At 34.7% G+C, this 15,083-nt stretch overlaps 1 protein-coding gene across 1 annotated transcript in view; it reads left to right on the top strand.

Moving 5' to 3' along the window:
• The window catches only part of LOC141446872 (dopamine receptor 1-like), a 306,607-nt gene that overhangs the window by 149,446 nt on the left and 142,078 nt on the right, over nucleotides 1-15,083 (top strand). The window lies entirely within an intron of this gene.

Below are 15,083 nucleotides of genomic sequence, written 5' to 3'. Positions count from 1 at the left end.
ATTTGTTTGTTAGTTAAGTTTTTCCTTAACAATTCTTAGAAGAAAAACTATTACGAAAACTCTTTCCAGCATTAACCTAACAAATTTTCATGAAACTTAAATAAATAAATAAGTTTACAACTTTTTGCAATGAGTTGGCTAAACATAAGTAAACTGCAATGTACTACATGAAATGAATATAATGTAAAAAAATAATAATATAAACATAAACAAAAATAAAATGATACCTTTCTCTAAAAAATTATTATTATTTCAATTTATTTTTTAATTAATAAACTCAACTGAGAACTTTACTTGAGCCCTAAAATTTCACCTGCTTTTTGCCGCATTTTTAAAGCTTGAGTTACAAATAGGTACAAATTGTGTAACTCTAGTTTAGAGCGAAAAGACAGAAGAGAAACTATTTCGAATGTAAAGTAAATTAAAGTAAAGTAAAGTAATCGCCTATTGTCCAACTACAATATTAGGTGTCGTGGACGGAGGCGACTAGCAAACATACTTTACTGTAAATTTCTTTTATTAACTATTAAATAAAGTCCAAGACCTAGACCGGGGGAATCGAACCCACTAAACCAACAATACATCTTAGCTTTGCGGGTCTAGCCTATAACCGCCTAACCTACTTTACTATAAATTTCACATATTAACCATTAAATAAAATCCAAGACTTAGAGATAGGGAATCGAACCCACTAAACCAGCAATACATCTTAGCTTTGCGGGTCTAGCCTATAACCGCCTAACATACTTTACAATAAATTTCTTTTATTAACCATTAATTAAAATCCAAGGCCTAGAGATAGGGAATCGAACCCACTAAACCAACAATACATCTTAGCTTTGCGGGTCTAGCCTATAACCGCCTAACATACTTTACTATAAATTTCTCATATTAACCATTAAATAAAATCCAAGACCTAGAGATACGGAATCGAACCCACTAAACCAACAATACATCTTAGCTTTGCGGGTCTAGCCTATACATGCCTAACATACTTTACTATAAATTTCTCATATTAATCATTAAATAAAATCCAAGACCTAGAGATACGGAATCGAACCCACTAAACCAACAATACATCTTAGCTTTGCGGGTCTAGCCTATAACCGCCTAACCTACTTTACTATAAATTTCTCATATTAACCATTAAATAAAAACCAAGACTTAGAGATAGGGAATCGAACCCAGTATCACCATACACATTAGCTTTACAAGTCTCGCCTCTAATTCAAAACGTATATTTTCGGTGAAATACAAAAAAAAAATAAATAAATAAATAATCAAAATATTTTTTCAAAAAATTGGAACAATTTCAGTACTTCCTCTTACTGGAGTAGGACAAACAAACAAAAAGAAATCTTCGTAGTTTATTCTTGAAAGTGAAGCGAAGTTTTTATCGGAAGTTGCTTGTACTAAACTTAACTATTAACTTGGGAACACTTGAAAAGATTCGTTTCCTTTTTTGTGCGGGCGATCATGATTGGCTGGAACTGATCCAACTGTGCACATTCTTGTACGTAGAGCAGAATCTAGCAGACTTTTTTGTCTCATTTCCTATCTGTACTTAATATTTTTTTCTATCTTTGATTTAAGAAAGAGTACTTCTTTAAAGTAAGATAAAGTGACTATTATATCTCGAAGTGGTAATAATTAAAAACAAAAAGTTATTTTATATTAATTTGTTTATTTACACCTAAAACATAATTAAAAATTAAATTAAATTCCTTTTTTTTATTTGTTTTTGATCTCCAATTTAAAAGTTTTTAAAGGATAATTGATTTAATTAATTAATAAGGTCACATGCTGATTAATTCAAGTGGTTTGTGTATGTGTGCTAAATTTAGAAACCAAAAAACTTTGAATCTAAAAAAAAACAAATCTGGTGCCAAAATTCTTTGAATGATGATTGAGATATCAATTCTCTCTGTAGCCCAAGACAAAAAACAATATTTCTACTGATTTTCCTACAAACTTGGGTATTCCATATTCCATGCACAGTGGCAAGGGTCTTAAGGTTGGAAATACTGTAGAATTCCAAGTAAAGGGAAATCCATAAGTACCGCGCTCTCATGAAAAACACAATCTCCTGAAAAACACAATTTTTTAAAGCAAAAATTAATGATCTTATGTTAGTTAAGTTTTTTTAAGGATTTAGTTCAATTAGTTTTTGGGAGGTAGGCGGGGAAATTGGTAAAAGGATTTTCCGGAGGAAGTAAAGTTATGTACTCATTGCTATTTTCCGGAGTGTTTTTCACACAACTTTTTCCTCTTTTGGGGAAAAAAACATTTTATGATTGAAAATTTGAGTTTTTAGTTTTTAATAAATGGTTTTCTACTAAAATCGATTACCTTTATTACTTTAAAACTATCGATTTTGTAAAAACGTTTTAAGCAAATTGATCACCTCTTTTCTATTTTTTTTCTTTTTTATTTTAGCCATTCAATAATTTTGTGGTCACCCGCTAAGTAAAGAATGGGGTGACAGAGATGCAGTTGGAGGGGAGCCTGTTCTACGTATTGGATGAGCGCATACATTTCATTGTAGTAAATAATTTAAAGTGTGAACTCAAGTGGTCTCTGTTGACAAATTTTTGTCAATATTTACTTATTCTGGGGAATTCCAGTTGGTTAAAAACTCTCTTTTTATATTAATTTTTAATTCTTGGAACTCAGCGTTCAGTTGAAATTCAATTTACAGTTGGGTTATCTTAAAATGAGGCGCCACGGTAGCCGAGCGGGTTAAGAGACTAGACCCGCAATGCTAAGATGTATTGTTGGTTTAGTGGGTTCGATTCCCCTGGTCCAGGCCTTGTATTTTATTTAATGGTTAAATGAGAAATAGTAAAGTACGTTTGCTAGTCGCCTCCGTCCACGACATCTATTAAATGGTAGTTGGACGTTAAGCCCCGCCTTAAAAAAAAAATAGGTGATTACTACTAATATCTTAAAATGATTTTGGGGAATATTGAGATGCGGTCAATAAATTCACAAGCAAATTTTGTTTCTTCATACCAACGTTTCGGTAAAAGATATTATCTTCTTCAGGGTATATTGTAAAATTTTTTGGAGTTTAATTGTTAAGCTACATCATCATAACTGTTGGGTTATGTATTTACCGAAACCGAATGTTCCCCAAAATCATTAATTAAAAACCTATAAAAGCCAAAACTATTTCATGTAAGTGTGCCTGTAACTTGTATGAAGTTGATGTAGGATGTGTACTTGTAGCTAGTATGGCTATATCGTCTGCATATGTACAGAGTAGTGTAGAGGGTTGTACAGGTATGTCTGATGTGTATACTGAGTAGAGAACGGGGCCAAGTATACTCCCATGCGGCTAAACAAAAAAATGTGAAACATAATTCAGTAAAGAGCCCCATTATTTCCGTTTTTGACGTCACACGTTTAAACAGAGTTCACGACACACGATCTGATGAATTTCCGCTACCAAGGATACCATAACTACTTATCTTATCGTAATATCTTTGTTATATGTCGTGCATGAAGATTGGAGAAGGCACCCAGTGGCGACACTCCATAAACGTGAATCGAGATGCACTATAGAAATAGAAATAGAAATAGAAAAGAAATTTATTATTCTGGGACAATTGTCCCCTAAGAATAAATACAGGAACAAATAGAGGCCTTAACAGTTTGGCCTGTGATTATACAGAAATTAAATAAATAAATAAGTATTTACAAAAGTGAAAATATAATAAGTGAAAATGAAAGTAAAAATAAAATAATAAAACAGCAGAAATTAAGGAAATAAATTAAAACAATTAGAATTTCGGAGGAAGCTGGATAGAAAGTAGATAACTGAATAGACGGGATTTAAAGATGGATAGGGTAGGAGCATGGCGGACAGATGAAGGCAAGGAGTTCCAGAGAGAGGTAGCACGTATTAGGAAGGACTTGTCAAAGGATGAGGTATGGTGAGAGGGAATATAGAGATCAGATGAGCGAAATCTAGTGTTACGGGAATAGATGGAGGATTTAAACTTAAGGAGTTGAAAAATATAGGAAGGCCTTTGAGACTGGATGACTTGAAAAAGGAAAGAAGCCAAAAAATATTGGCGGCGATAGACAGGAAAAAGCCACTTCAACTCATCGTAGCAGTGCGAAATGCGAGAGTCTCTGGAAATGCTGAAAATAAATCTTATGAAGCAGTTCATGAGGCGCTTAAGCTTAGCTTCAATATCACCAGAAAGACCGCCATACACTAAACAACCATAGTCGAAATGGGGGAATATAAGAGAGGAAACTAGGAGTTGCCGGGTCTTAATTGGAAAAAGGTGACGGGAACTATTAAACTGCTTAAGGATATGGATGGAACGACGAGAGATTTGGGAAACATGGTTTTTCCAGGATAGGTTTTGATCGAAAGTGATACCAAGGTTTTACTGTACTGCTCTTATGAGGCAGGGGCCATCTTCTCTTCAATCTCCTTGGAGGATTATCTGGTAATGTGGAAGAAGATAAGTGTTCATTTAAAGGATTAGGATGAGCTGCTCTAGGGGAATGAAATTTTGAGAAAACGAGTTTTAGCAAGATCTTTAATGAAAGGGATTTTGAGATCATTATGAATGGTGAGGTTAGATACGTAGAACAAAGTAGTACAGTACAACCTCGATTAACCGGGCTGACCTCCGGCTATACCCACTCCGGAAAACTGAAATCCCGGTTAAACCGAATACACAGTATTACATAGAACATTTGTACCTATGAAATGTACTCGTACATATGTATATAAGTATGTATGTATTATACGGGTGCATAGGTAGATGCCTATGTGAAAATATGTAAATTAAAAAGCCGTTTCGTCCCAGAGATCAATTCCTATCTAAGACGGCAATTCTTTTTTTAATTTTTTACATACATATTTCTTATTTTTTAAAAATAAATCCCAAGAAATTCAGTGCTAATTGCACCATATTTTGGGTTTTTACATACATACATAATGACCCTTCAAGAAAATCAGGTATAAAAGAGTTGCTGCCACCGCCTACAATTATGTTACATCGGAAGACAAAAAAGATTTTCCTGTCGCCACCGAAAATTAACTTTTTGTTTCGGCGCCGATCTGAGGTGTTCTTATGATGACTCAACATGATTCCGGTTAATTCGAATCTCGGTTAACCGGGGGGCCGGTTAATCAAGGTTGTACTGTATTTTTGATTGTAAAGTCTGAAATGAGTAGAGAGTTGGAACGGTTTAATCGATCCCCATACTTCGATGGGCCGTATGACCAAATAGGTCGCAGGTATAAGAGTCTTTTGTTTTTTAGGTTTTGTTTAGATCGTTTGTCAAGTGTATATCTTAAAATGTTTGAATGATCTCAACAAGTCCGCCTCAGAAGACGTGTAATTCCGGTAAACTCTTAAAAAAATAAAAAAATCTGTTCGAGTACCTTTATGTTCTCATAAAACTACTTATTTTCTAAAAATTCTTATATATAGAGAGAGAGAAATTCCTTTTATTCTAGAAATATATAAAATTCCAGAAAGCTATAAAATAAGCTAGGAGAACAGGCTTAAGAGGATTATATCAGCTTTCACATATAGAATTCAATTATAGCTTCATGAAAGCAGATCTATACTAGAATAAAGATCTCCCCCCTCTAACAGTAGGATGTATTTAGGTTTCTGGACCAGTTGTAGGTTCTCTTTTATTGATAATTGTGCTTACTCATTTTCTTAGTGAACAAATAAAGTTGAGTGTATTTTGGATAGATTTTTTTTTGGTCCTGAACTGATGATGGGAACATATGACTGAGATTTTTTTTTGGTCCTGAACTGATGATGGGAACATATGACTGAGATTTTTTTTTGGTCCTGAACTGATGATGGGAACATATGACTGAGATTTTTTTTTGGTCCTGAACTGATGATGGGAACATATGACTGAGATTTTTTTTTGGTCCTGAACTGATGATGGGAACATATGACTGAGATTTTTTTTTGGTCCTGAACTGATGATGGGAACATATGACTGAGATTTTTTTTTGGTCCTGAACTGATGATGGGAACATATGACTGAGATTTTTTTTTGGTCCTGAACTGATGATGGGAACATATGACTGAGATTTTTTTTTGGTCCTGAACTGATGATGGGAACATATGACTGAGATTTTTTTTTGGTCCTGAACTGATGATGGGAACATATGACTGAGATTTTTTTTTGGTCCTGAACTGATGATGGGAACATATGACTGAGATTTTTTTTTGGTCCTGAACTGATGATGGGAACATATGACTGAGATTTTTTTTTGGTCCTGAACTGATGATGGGAACATATGACTGAGATTTTTTTTTGGTCCTGAACTGATGATGGGAACATATGACTGAGATTTTTTTTTGGTCCTGAACTGATGATGGGAACATATGACTGAGATTTTTTTTTGTAGATAATGAAATAGATTTTCTGATAACGTAATTTTATTTCCCTCCCTCCCTAAGGATGTGCAACAAGTGACCGGTAATAAAAGGATTTGGAGAAAAGTCACAGGAGAGTGAGAGAAGATAAAATTACAATGGCCGTGGCCGGTGAAAAATGGAAAAAGTGATGTCATGAGTGATATTTGAAGATGATAGTTTTATCATCAACTTCCTAAGTTAATAAATAATCGCTAAACTTCATGGGCTTCGGTCCTCTGACGATGCAAGTATTCGGTATAATAGAGCGTTGTAAAAAGTAAAAAAAGTAAATTAATTGCCTATTTTTTCAGGCGGGGCTTAACGTCCAACTACCAAATTAGGTGTCGTGGACGGAGGCGACTAGCAAACATACTTTACTGTAAATTTCTTTTATTAACCATTAAATAAAATCTAAGGCCTAAGAACGGGAATCGAACCCAGTACCACAATGCGTATTAGCTTTGCAGGTCTCGCCTCTAACCGCTCGGCTACCGTGGCGCCTAATAATAGAGCGTTGTTATGATTAGGATAAGTAGTTTTGGTATCCTTGATAGCGGAAATTCATCAGATCGTGTGTCGTGAAGTCTGTTGAATCGTGTGACGTCAAAAACGGAAATGAAGGGGCTCTTTACTGAATTGAGTTTTAAATTTTTTTTGTAGCCGCAGGGGAGTATACTTGGCCCTGTTCTCTACACAGTATACACATCAGGCATACCTATACACTACTCTATACACTACTCTGTGCATAGCCATTTTACAGAGTACACATCCATCAGCCTCATACAAGTTACAGACACATTTACTTAAAATAGAATTCTGGGCCAAGAAGTGGCGGATTAAAATGAACCCACAGAAATGCCAGCATGCCACGTTTACTCTCCCGCGGGGCTCCTGTCCACCTGTCCTCCTCTACAACAACAATCCTCTTCCTTGTACAGATCTGGTGCGCTACCATGGGCTCTACATAGACAAACGGCTCAAGTGGAACCCACACACTAGACTTAAGAGAAAAAACAATGACAAAACGTGCAATACTACTTTACAGACTACTTGGACGACGCTCCAAATTGCCCATAGAACTCAAACGCTTAACATTATTCTCATACCTATGTGGACATACGGGACTAGAGCTGTGGGGTTCAGCCAAACCAACAGAACATACGGACAATACAAAACATTTCAGTCAAAACTCCTCCGCCAGATAGGTGACGCTTCTTTCTACGGTGACTAACCTCACTTTTCACAACGACTTCAACATTCCATTCGTATAGTGCTGCACGAGAAACGAGACAAATCTCGGTCTCGGTCTCGGTACCGAGACCGAGATCGAGAAATGATATATATCTCGTCGAGAAATCTCGGTCTCGTCTCAGTTTTTCAAATATTAATTTTTAGCTACAAAATTATAAAATCGTGTTCTTTATTAATAAATAATCATTACGGGTATTGAATTAATTATTAAAAGATACGATTTTATTACATATGTTCAATATTACTACATCTATTTGACATCGAATTACATAAGTAAAGTAAGCAAAGTAAAGTAATCGCCTATTTTTTCAGGCGGGGCTTAACGTCCAACTACCAATTAGGTGTCGCGGACGGAGGCGACTAGCAAACATACTTTACTGTAAATTTCTCATATTAACCATTAAATAAAATCCAAGGCCTAAGACCGGGAATCGAACCCAGTACCACAATACACATTAGCTTCGCAGGTCCCGCACCGCTCGGCTACCGTGGCGGCCCCCTTCGAATTACCTAATTTTTACATAAATTCACTAAATTTCACTATTCATATCATTCATTCATTCAATTTCATAAATTTCACTATTAATAATGTAATACTTTGAACTTAGATATTATTTGAATTATATTTTAGAATTTTAGAATTAATGAATTTGAAAAAAAAGACTATCTATGCACCTAAAAAATATCGCCATAAATTTTCGGTTTTTAAGATACACTTTGCCCAAGCATTGATACATTAAAGAGCTTTTACTGAGTCAGAAGTTAGAGAAGATCTTCTATTGGTCATTATCATCGCAAGCACTGAAGTTGCACAGATACTAAAAATATCTTTCGCCACTCTAGACAAATTTTTGAAGGAATTCTTAAGTGTTTTCCACCATTCTAAAATGTCAACGTCTACTGGTGCTTGGTCTAATTTAGTATAGTAATAATTATTTCTGTGTTCCATACTTCGGTGATATTTGCTGATTTTTGAGCAAATGGTTCAAAAATATTGATGCAGTCGTCGTCGTCGTCAAAAGGTGACTCATCAGATTCTTTATCTTCACCAACAGCCATAACTAATGGAGCGGGAAGTTTGTTGGGAGGTGTATTTTTTATTTCACGAATCGACTTGTTATAGGAGGCAGATATGTTATTTTGGTCTTTCATTTGGCGCGTTTTTAACATCTTTTTGAAATTATATAAAGATATATAACAGTAATAGTAATATATGCTGCATTGAAGTGTAAGTAGTTGTCTTCTTTTACACACATTTTCATTACCAATATATAAATTAAAATAATTATTAGAAAATAAAAACATTTTTTGAAAAGATTATTAATAGCAAACCGCTTTTAATACTTAAACAAAAATTCAAAAAAAACGAGACCTAGACCGAGATATCTCGACGAGACCGAGACCGAGACCGAGACTTGAGCGACCGAGACCGAGACCGAGATCGGGACTGCATAAAGTCTCGCTCGTCTCGGTCTCTTGCAGCACTACATTCGTACACCAACTCGCCAAGACTAAATATCAAAAGTACCATACTGCTCTCTCTAATTGCTCTAATCCTCTAGTACTGTCTCCCGCCTCCTCCGACATCGCCGACTGAATCGCTGATCACCCCGAGGCTTCCTCGCAGTCTGAAGACCTGAACGTCATCCTTCTCCTATAGAGAGTGCTACCGCTGGGTAGCTTCTCTCCTCCTGCTCTCCTGGTGGGAACACCAGTTCATCTTATTCACCTCCTATTTACTTATTGTATATATTTATACAGATTGTAAATTACTAAATTAATAAAAAATTAAAAAAATTAATAAAATTTCTGAAAAATGATATTCCAACGATTTGATTGAAAATTAGATTTACTGAGTTCAAAAAAAAGTGTAATGGCCTCAAAATAAGTCAATTATCGACACTTAGCTTCGACTATGTCCTGGTGTTAGATTACAATAATTAATACGTTGCTCCCTATTATTGATGATTGAGGTCGCTATCCTGGGTTACCCGTGCATAAGTGACTAACTCTGTAATCTCAGACCAAAAGTGGAAAAGATGGGATATCAAACTTTTCCGTATTTCAAAACCTCAGTACATGATTTTTTCCGCAAAATCTACAAGAGGGGGGGGTCAGAAAGTCATTTTATTTTAAATTTAATTCTGGTCAAAAACTGAGGTATTTAGTGGAGCTTTCTATTCAGAAACCAGCCTCCGAACTCTCTTGTCACAGAAAACACAGTCCATCCCCCAGACAATTGTCCTGTAAGAAGCTTCTAGAAAGAGAAAAACTCTTAAGAAGCAGCAACACCCATTATCTCCGCGTTTCGAATCCCAGTATTCACTAACCTCTGAACTAATCCTCTCCCATTAGCAAAATACTCCCACTTATTCAGTTTTATTTTATTTTTTATGTTTTGCTGATCAGAACATCATCTTTTGATGTTTTATTAAAAAATCCCAAACTAATTCACCGATCTCTTTGAGTATCTATTAAAGTTATCAAATTAATATTTTTCAATTATCAAACAAACATTTGAGAGGTTTTTCTGACGAACTCAACCCCCCCCCCCCAACACACTATTCAAGTGTTTTAGATAATATTTATTTTTATTATTTAAAAAGTTAGCGATTAATAAATTTTATAAATATTTCAACTTATCTGTAATTTGAGTACATATATTTATATTTAGGTATATTATTCATATTTTTATTCTTTTGTATTAAAATGAATATTTATTTAAATATATATTCAATTAAAATTTTGATCAATAAAGTTAATCAAGAAAATTGTAGGGTTTTAACGTCATATTTAATAGTCAAATTCTGAGTGAATGAGATCAATATTTAGGTGGAATTTTCGATCTAGTAATTTTAAGTTGGTTATAGGCTAGACCCGCAAAGCTTAGATGTATTGCTGGTTTAGTGGGTTTATTTTGCCTGGTCTCTAAGTCTTGGGTATTATTTAATGGTTAATATGAGAAATTTATAGTAAAGTGTGTTCGGCGATTATAGGCTAGACCCGCAAAGCTAAGATGTATTGTTGGTTTAGGGGTTCGATTCCCCTGGCCTAGGTCTTGGATTTTATTTATTAGTTATTATGAGAAATTTATAGTAAGGTATGTTAGACGACTATAGGCTAGACCCGCAAAGCTAAGATGTATTGTTGGTTTAGTGGGTTCGATTCCTAGGTCTCTAGGCCTTGGATTTTATTTAAAGGTTAATATGAGAAATTTATAGTAAAGTGTGTTCGGCGATTATAGGCTAGACCCGCAAAGCTAAGATGTATTGTTGGTTTAGGGGGTTCGATTCCCTATCTCTAAGTCTTGGATTCTATTTAAAGGTTAATATGAGAAATTTATAGTAAAGTGTGTTCGGCGATTATAGGCTAGACCCGCAAAGCTAAGATGTATTGTTGGTTTAGTGGGTTCGATTCCCCCGGTCTACGCCTTGGATTTTATTTAATGTTTAATAAAAGAAATTTATAGTAAAGCATGTTAGGCGGTTATAGGCTAGACCCGCAAAGCTAAGATGTATTGTTGGTTTATGGGGTTCGATTCCCAGACCCTAGGATTTTATTTAATGGTTAATATGAAAAATTTATAGTAAAGTGTGTTCGGCGATTATAGGCTAGACCCGCAAAGCTAAGATGTATTGTTGGTTTAGTGGGTTCGATTCCCCCGGTCTACGCCTTGGATTTTATTTAATGTTTAATAAAAGAAATTTATAGTAAAGCATGTTAGGCGGTTGTAGGCTAGACCCACAATGCTAAGATGTATTGTTGATTTAGTGGGTTCGATTCCCTATCTCTAAGGCTTGGATTTTATTTAATGGTTAATATGAGAAATTTATAGTAAAGTATGTTAGGCAGTTATAGGCTAGACCCGCAAAGCTATGATGCATTGTTGGTTTAGTGGGATTGATTCCCAATCTCTAAGGCTTGGATTTTATTTAATGGTTAATATGTGGAATTTGTTGTGAAGTATATTTGTCAGTTGGACGTAAAGCCCTTTTGTAATCTAGGCGTTTTTAAATTTTTTAATTAAATTTACTGTACTTAATTACTTTGCTTGTTTTTATTTCTTTTTTTTTTTTTTACTTAACTTTGACTGAATCAGTGAATTTGGTCAATTCAGATCTGTGTTACCCTTAATCGCTCGAATGCTGGACAAAAAAGGATACGGATAGGTAAAAAAAACTGCCTTGCTTGGTGTCGGTCTTGTTACGTTAGAGGGCAGTCCTTAGAAGTTATCCAGGACGTTCCTGTGTGAGAATAATCCCTTCCACACGGCACTTTGTTCTTACATCAGGGAAGTATGACAGGTTTTTTTATCCCCCTTCGTTACAAACACCTGTGGAGTGAGAGAGAGAGAGTGAGAAAGAGAGTGAGAGAGAGAGAATATTGAGAATAGCAAACAAAAAAAGGCGAAATTTAAATCGCACAAAAATTCTTGTTCCTAAATATTTAAATTTTGCAAATTATCTGTTGAATAGTTTAGAAAGACCAAATTTCTACTTATCATAGAACATGCTTGTCTAACATATCATTATCCAGTGATAATAGTGCATCAAAGGTAACCTTCCACTGATTTATTACCTCAAGTGATTGATATGTAAATCACGTAACAACGACCACTTATATGGGCTGCTATTTAATGGACAGCTGGCCAACATATGATCAATAAAATTGGTTTAAATTTTAGTTGAAATTAAATGATATTGCGATATAGCTGGCACTAGTTGCATTTAATATAATGTTTTTCTGTAATGTTCGTTTATTTCTCAACCGTGTATTGAATAACTTACCATAGTTAAGCAAGGTAACAACAGTCTATTGGTTGTTAGATAGATCTATCTACTGGAACATGAATACTGGCCAATTCCCCTTAAACGTAGGTACTCAGCTGTAGATAGTACCTAAATAGTCAAAACAGAAAGCTTCTTATACAAAAAAAAAAAACAAACTGAAATTGGCCATCATTTTTCTTCCTTTGGGATTAATGATTCTGTCACCAAAAAAACGATTAACAATATCCTACAAGAGAACAACATACGAGCAACAACATACGAGAACATACGAACAACAACTCGTACGTACCCTCTTATCTACACTAAAAAATTTGTTGATTTTTTTTTTTTTTTTAACCCCCTCTCAAATTTTTAAAAAATAATTTAAGATATAAATTTATAATTATTTAACTAGATACTGATAATTTTAAATTCTAATTAATCTGAACTTCATTTTATGGGAAATGATTCTCCATTGATCCATCTATTCTTCAACTTATTGTGTTACAATTTCATTGCAAACATTTATTGCTCCATTGTCCAAGCTGAAACTTTACGAATAACTTCTCACGAATATTGTGTTGCCAGCATTTATCAATTTCCTTGCATATATCTTCGTAACAGTAGTGTTCCATTAACTTATAGTTTCTAGCTTTTATTGTTGATAAACAATAAAAGCTCGAATTTCATTTTTAAAAAAGAACAAAAAATGTTAAAAACGAAACGGAAGTTCATCGAAACCTCTCTTGGGTACCTCCCAAAGAAGATAGAGTCACCAGAACATAGTGAACAATTATTCCCAAATTAATGTAGCCAATCAGGACAGTTTTCTGGGGGCCATAAAAAAACAAACAGAATCACAAATCATGAATGAATCGATGAACCAAATCTATGTGAATCTTTCATGTAAATGAACAGAAAATAAAGTATTTTTTCTCTTTTTTTTTTTTAGGTAAGTGAGATTCGAGACTTTCAAATTTTTTTTGCCGCACTTAGAAACTCTCAGGTAAACCATTTGCTTTATTTTCCTATAATTTTTATTTATTTATTTATTATTTATTTTATTATTTATTATCCTGTAGTCCCGTCAGAAAAGTGTACAGGAATTTTAAAGAGAATAATACTTTTAAATATATGAGTAAGTAGCTACTTCCGGTGAAAAGTTTTCCGCGATGAAAAACATTTTTCGGATGTAGGGGTACTTAATGCGTAGGTGGGGGCTTATTAGCTCGGAACCGTTGTGTGCAGATTGTGTTAGGAAGAGCAGGAAATGGCCTCTTACTTGTTATTCCGATTGCATTTTAATCGAGTGTTGGCGCTATGTAACATTTGGAACCTTTAAGTCCTAAGGAGATAGTAGCACAAAAAGAAGGGAAAATCCTCAACCTTCTTAGTAGGTGAGGTTTCGTCTAGTAGAACCAAAAACGGGAAGGCTCAATAAACCTCTTTTGGCTGCGGTACCATAGGGCACAGGTTCCGCCCCCTATATTTTAATCCTTAATCCTTAGTGCCGATATTTTCTCTCACTAGTGGTGGTAAGAGAAAGTAAAAACAATTCCTTTTTTTTCATCCTCTTTTTCTTTTTCTCATTGCCCTCAATTATTTTCTCATCCGCTACTTTAGAATACAAACCTATTTGTGCTTAAATAGATTACAACCCTGCTACTACCCTAAAACGATATAAATGATCTTTTCGAGTGGAAAAAGCTCGCGGAGGTGTTTTTATTGCTGCTTTAAACGTATCCTTTCCCGTTCTGTTTTCCTCAACATTACCCCTATCTCGGAAAAGTCAGCGTTATTTTTATCAACCCGCCCATAAATCCTTTTACTAAAATTTATTATAGAAGTCACTTCTCTTGTAGAAGACAATGTAAAATAACATTTTTTTTTTTAATTTTGTATTTATTTATTATTATTTTTTACATATTTTAACCAGTTAAGCGGTGGAATTTAGTTTGAAAAACACCCCCCCCCCCCACGCAGTGTGCGGAATTAAAATCAGAGAGTGACTTGTATACACGTGTCGAACGCAGGGCAGAACATCCAAAAGTTTACAATAGTCGTAATAGTCACTGCAAGCACTTTTTCTGCTATCTCTCCGGGGCCTTGAGATTACATAGGAGCATTCTGTGCATTTCAAAATCTTGAACCGCTTCACTTGTGCATTTTTCTAGTTAACTAGGGACGCAAGAGCTTTTACAAGGAAGAAAAGAGCTTTGAATTCTGGGCAAAATGAAATCATACTCGTACTGAGGTCTGAACCTCTATCTAAGGTAAAAAACGGGCATTGCACAAGGGGTTGAGAGCTTCTATTTGTGTGCGTAATTCCCCAATCTCTAATGCGGAGACCGAACATGTACCAACCACTTATCATTTGGCTGGCTCCTAACACATCCCTCCGTATAAGATACTTGGCAGTTCTATTGGTAAGATAAAGGAAACAACCCACTATATAATATTCTTATTGTATTTTATTAAAATTTCGAGTTTTTTTCATTAATAGCAATTTTATATTATTCACAACGAGTATACACGTCGAACGCACCGTAATAGAGATTTGGTTTGACGTGTTTACAAGTCAAACACGCTTAACTGGTTAAAGTGTAATTGTACAGGAATTTTGAGATTTCATTATACAGTTAGAACC

This window comes from Rhodnius prolixus, unplaced genomic scaffold (genome assembly GCF_049639745.1).
Source record: "Rhodnius prolixus isolate KJV_2025 unplaced genomic scaffold, Rpr scaffold_7, whole genome shotgun sequence".
In the NCBI taxonomy this organism is placed as follows: domain Eukaryota; kingdom Metazoa; phylum Arthropoda; class Insecta; order Hemiptera; family Reduviidae; genus Rhodnius; species Rhodnius prolixus.
Note: the sequence above shows the minus strand (reverse complement) of the source record. Positions and strands in the feature narration are given on the sequence as shown.